Raw genomic sequence first — 6,000 nt, forward strand, 5'->3', positions numbered from 1 at the left:
GAGTCCTCTAGATCTCGTTCATAGCGACTTGTGCGGACCTATCCCAGTCAAGTCTCTAGGGGGAGCGTTATACTTCCTAACATTGATAGACGACTCTACTAGAAAGGTGTGGGTTTATATCTTGAAGCAGAAGAGCGATGTCTTTAGTGTCTTTCACAATTTCTTAGCATTGGTCGAGAGCCAATCGGGTAGAAAGCTTAAATCTTTGCATAGTGACAATGGAGGCGAGTACATCTCCTCCAAGTTCAAGGATGTTTGCAGTAAAATAGGCATTAGAAGACTGTTTACCACGCCTTTCACACCCACACAAAACGGTGTGGCTGAGAGAATGAATAGAACCATTCAATAACGGGTCACTTCTATGTTGTCTACGACCAACTTACCTCAAGAATTTTGGGGAGAAGTTGTTACGATGGCTGCTTATTTGATCAATCGGTCACCTAGTACACCACTTAAGTACAAGATTCCAAAGGAGATGTGGAGGGGCAAAGAGCCTCGTTATTATAGATTACGTGTATTTGAATGTGAGACATTCTCACATGTGCCAAAAGCTCTCAGACAAAAGCTGGACCCCAAATCACACAAGTGCATCTTCATTGGATATGGTGTAGACGGAGAGATGGGATGTCATCTCTGGCACCCGGAATCTAAGAAGGTTATACACAGCCCATAGGTGATATTCAACAAGGCTAAGATGCATAAAAATCCAGTAAAAGACATTGAGTATCATAGAGTACGGTTTGAGGATGTCTCCTCACCGCTAGTTACACAGAATGTTGGGCGTGCAAGTGATGTACCTTCCACTAGTACACACACACATCTTGCTCCAGAGAGAGCGGAATCTAACAGTTAGGCACTTTGGAGATCTACTCATACATCTCGTGCACTTGAGCGTTTTGAGCTAGGATTAGACTACTTACTGGTCACTGATTGAGGTGAACCCACTTGCTACAAAGAGGCCATTCAAATGGACGATAGCGTAAAGTGGGAAGAGGTTATGCAATCTAAGTATAACTCGATTTTAGCCAATGAAACTTGGAAATTGACAGAGTTACTTGCGAGTAAATAGGCATTGCCATGCAAATGGGTGTCCAAGAAGAAGTATATCACAGATGATCCCGAGCCTAAGTATAAAGCCAGATTGGTTGCTAAAGGGTTCAAGCAACGAAAGGTGTGGATTTCAATGAAATCTTTTCTCTAGTGGTCAAGACGACTACATTGTGTCCTGTGCTTGGTCTAGTAGCCATCAAGGACTTGGAATTGGTCCAAATGGATGTGAAGACATGGTTTCTTCATGGGGATCTTGAAGAAGATGTTTACATGAAATAGCCAAAGGGTTTTGCGATAAAATTGGAGAAGCCAAGAAGGGCAGAGCTGGTGTGTAGACTCAAGAAAGCTTTGTATGGATTAAAGCAAGGCTCAAGGCAATGGTACATCAAATTTGATAAGTACATTCAGTCCCAGGGTTACAAACGGAGCCAAGAGGATCACTGCTTGTACACAAAGAGGTTTAGCGATGGTTCCCACATCATTCTAATTTTGTACGTGGATGTTATGCTCATAGCCGAGAAGTCAAAAGATGAGATTGCACTTCTCAAGGATGCCTTAACCAAGCAATTTTCTATGAAAGATTTGGGTGATGCACATCACTTTCTTGGTATGCGTATAAAGAGAGATTGCAAACATGGTATACTTGAAATTTTGCAAGAAGACTATATTCACAAGGTCTTGCAACGTTTTAATATGCAAGGGGGGAAAGCATTGAGTATTCCTATGGCTGCATAGAAAAAACTTAGCAAGCATGATTGTCCCAAATTGGATGTTGAAAAGGCAGAGATGGCAAAGGTGCCGTATTCTTCGGTAGTTGGCAGTCTCATGTTCGCCATGGTTAGCACATGGCCAGACATTGCATATGCAATGGGAGTGGTCAACAGGTTCATGGAAAATCCAGACAAAAATCATTGGGAAGCAGTGAAGCACATCTTGAGATACATCAAGGGCTCAATTGGCAATTGTTTACGCTTTGGGAACAGTGATGCATCCATAGTTGGATACACTTGGTTCGGATTATGCGGGTTTTGTAGACACTAGGCGATCCACATCTGGCTACGTTTTCTTGTTCGCTAGAGTGACAATTTCTTGGAGGTCATGTATCCAAAATTGCACTTCGTCTTCCACCACTGAGGCAAAGTATGTTGTAGTTTCTAGTTCCAGTAAGGAAGTTGTGTGGTTATCTCGTCTAGTAGGAGATTTTGGTATACACCAGATTCTAGTGCTACATTGTGACAGTCAGAGTGCGATTGCATTAGCAAAGAACTCTGTGTTTCACTCCAAGTCAAAACACATAGAGGTCAAATATCATTTGGTACAGGATATTTTGGCTAGCAAACGCAATGAATTAGTCAAAGTTCACACAGATGAAAACCCAACGGATGCTCTAACAAAGAGCTTAGCCTCAGAGCAGTTTGCACATTGCATAGAGATGATGGGCATAGGGTGAAGCTAAAGTCATGCTTTACGGTTTTGTACATTTGTACATAGTAGCCCCTACATTCTTTAGCCACTTGGGCCACGTTGGCCTTCAAGTGGGAGATTGTTGGGTTTCAGGCCTGTGGCCGGTTATGGCCGGTCAGGCGATCACCCACTTATTATTTGGTTCATAAAGATAATAAGGAGTGTGAAAGCTATTCTCTCACAAGCTCCACCAAACCTGCTCCTGCATCCCCTTCCCCCTTCTCCTTCCCTCTCTTGCACTCACCTCTAAGCACCATGAAATTCTAATGATAGGCCTTCACTACTTTGGCCAGTATGAGAGGCTGTCGCACAAAATCATATTTTTACATGCAACATGCATGCCCCTATGATAAGGTGGTTGGCTGACTAGAAGCCACTCACGTGGTCACTGCAGGCACGGCGGTAGACTCACAATGTTGTGGAGGAATTTCCTCACACAAGACAAAGGCAAAAAAAATTTGCAACAAAAAGTGCTTCCATATTGGTTTAATTCAATAGACACGAGATGCATGCATCATGTGCTCAAACCCTTTTGTTGTGGAAAACCTTGTTCTTTCGGGGGAGCAAGGACCCAAAAGATTTATCTTCTCTGTGCATCCAATGAAAGATTCCACTCAATAGCCCAACCTTGTACCGCTGAGCCGCATTAACCTAGCCTAAGGAAGCTTCCAGATTGCCCTCTCACATAGCCCATATTGTTGGGGTAAAGGCGATGTGCCTTTGCCTAGGGTCGGAAATCTGATGCCCGACCACCCATTGAGCACACTTACCCTTATGCATTATACATATACATGAATAAGGAGCACTCTCACTTCTTCTCCTAAGAGGTTTGCTCCACCCACACATTGTGTCGTCTCTGCTCCTCCCCCTTTTCGCTCTATACACACATGCATTTTTAACCTCACAACTCGTATCAGAGCTATCTGCAAGCACTGCATCATTAGGAATACTCATCACATATGTATGTGTCATCAATGACACTAGGATTGCTACTTCTCCCTTTGGCGACCTTAGCATATAGATAGAGAGAGACACACACACACACACACACACACACACACAGAGTTGATGACACTAGGATTGCTACTTGTCCCTTTGGCGACCTTAGCATATAGATAGATAGATAGATAGAGAGAGAGAGAGAGAGAGAGAGAGAGAGAGAGAGAGAGAGAGAGAGAGAGAGAGAGAGAGAGAGAGAGAGAGAGAGAGAGAGAGAGAGAGAGACATCAGCTCTCGGCTTGATTTTGGCCTCGAGGAGCATACTCTCACGGCATTGGCAGCCCCACTCGAGGATTCGACACCTAGCCATCAACATCGGATTTTACTGGCTTCGTTGTGCTTCTCGACATTCACGGCTTCTCGACATCAGTGAGACAACATTGAGCGTTCTTCTCGGCTTTAACATAACAGAGCGACAAAGAGAAATCTGGCTCTCCTCCGGCATAGCCTTACCATTGATTTCCTTCTTTTGACATAGCTTTGACATCTCATCCAAAGTGGTTTTGCTCTGATGACCTCTCCTCAACATCCCACTGGCCTTGACATAGCAAGAGATAGATCCAGAGAAAGTGGTATCGGCTCTCATCTAGCCCACATCCGGAGCGGCTTGGCTCAACGTTGTCTCCTTGGCAATTTTGGCTTTGACGGCTCTTCTTTTCCTCCTTTGACACACAGAGCGACACATAACGGCTCCGAAGAACCATTCCAGAGCGGATTTCCCAAGAGCGAGTTCAGCTCTTGGATGTCATTTATGACCACAGGTGCCTAGCTGTCCTATGTGTCTGATTTTTGGCTGACAATTTTTTCAACCAATGAGGTAGTATACCAGATTTCAGCATTTTGCTCACATGTTGCAACTTGCATTCCTCTTTCAATGCAGACTATGAGACACAAGTATTGTGTGCAGGTATGACAGTGTCAATCACTTCAAAAAGTAGTTTGAGCAGGATTTTGTGTGGTTTTATGCTATCTATGCATATGTGGATACCAAGTGAGCTAGTTACCGCTTGTAGGTGGCAAATTCATAGGTTTACAGGTATTTTGGATAGATATAGTTGTTCATAGCACCAGTCGTTCAGGAGTGAGCTAAATTGCTAGGCTTTGGCATTTATGTATAACGTATGTGGATTTGCTACTAAGACACTAAGTCTTTTTTATGGTCTATGCAATTTTGGTGAGATTTTTGAGATTTTGGTCGAGTTTCAAGGGAAAATTTGCTAGATTTGTCCCAAAATCTTGCCATGCTTTGTGTGTGTAGTTTACTCTCCAATGGTTTAGTGGTCGAGTGTGACTCTTCCTTTGACAGTGATCAAGTTTTTACTCTCACTTTGATAAGTTTTGTCAATTTTAGACATAGATTGGTGTTCTTATATCCACTCTCAGTGGAATGAGATTTACACACGCTAATAGTGGCTACAGGTTACATGTAGTCACAGGTTTTGGTTCTACAAGTTACATGTATAGTTTATATGCTATTTTCAGACCTTGCAAGTAGTTTTCTTGTGGGATGCATTTTGAGCATTGTTTTTTGATAACTACTTATGCATATGGTTATGTGCTTTATGCCCTCCTGAGATCCGCTTATCCCCGTCTTGAGCCTTTGCTACTCATTGTGCATGCATTATCACGTTGGTGTAGCCAAAGTTGGTCGACCATAGAAGATGACACGGGCAGGTATGTGTAGGCTAGCAGATGCATGGCAAAGGGCTAGAGCAGCTACAAAGATCTTGGGTAGACAGGTAGCAGTGGATATGTATGGCTGATGCGGTTTATAGGCCAAGAAGGGCTCCAAAAGGGGGCTAATTTGGGTAGCAAAAGAAAGAGGTTCAAGGTGCACTCTCTTTGCCTAGAAATGTAGAGCTTGAAGTGTTGAAGGAGCAAGTCTAGACTGCTCATCAAACAGAGCTACAGAGCCCAAGGTATCTGAATTTGAAGGTGCAGTGCATTGTAGATCTGAGACGAACAAGGCAAGTGGCAGGTAGTGCGAGCCAGTTTCGGTGGATAGATGCGTAGTGCTTGATTTATGGAGCCAGTTGGTCTTTTCAAATTGGCAATTGAAGCCAAGGTGAGAGAGATATTAGCAGAGAAAGTTTTGGCGGGGGTCGGTTATGTACCCTGCTCGCAACTGCAATGGGAAATTGTGCCATCTGGCATCTTTGGAGCCTTGATAGGGTTCAAGAAGATAGAGCATACCGTGTGGAGTCAGCAGGAAGTCACGGTTTGTCGATCAGACTCTCGGTGGCCGAGTTACGGCCTGGTAAGGTTGGGAGCATTTGGTGACGGGGAGTATGCAAATGGTTTTGTCATGTATTTACGGCCTCGGATAACGGGCTTGAAGAGGTCGAAAGTTGGTGGAGATTGCGTGGAACAAAGCCAGGGATATGGACTTGCGACTGGGCTTTGCAGCTCTGAGATTGGATTTGTGAGCAGAGAATGCGAGTTGGGCCAAGTTGGCACCCCAAGATGGGGCTTTCTCTCATAAAGTGG

The sequence above is a fragment of the Adiantum capillus-veneris genome, chromosome 27 (genome assembly GCF_014529385.1).
Source record: "Adiantum capillus-veneris isolate H3 chromosome 27, ASM1452938v2, whole genome shotgun sequence".
Lineage (NCBI taxonomy): Eukaryota > Viridiplantae > Streptophyta > Polypodiopsida > Polypodiales > Pteridaceae > Adiantum > Adiantum capillus-veneris.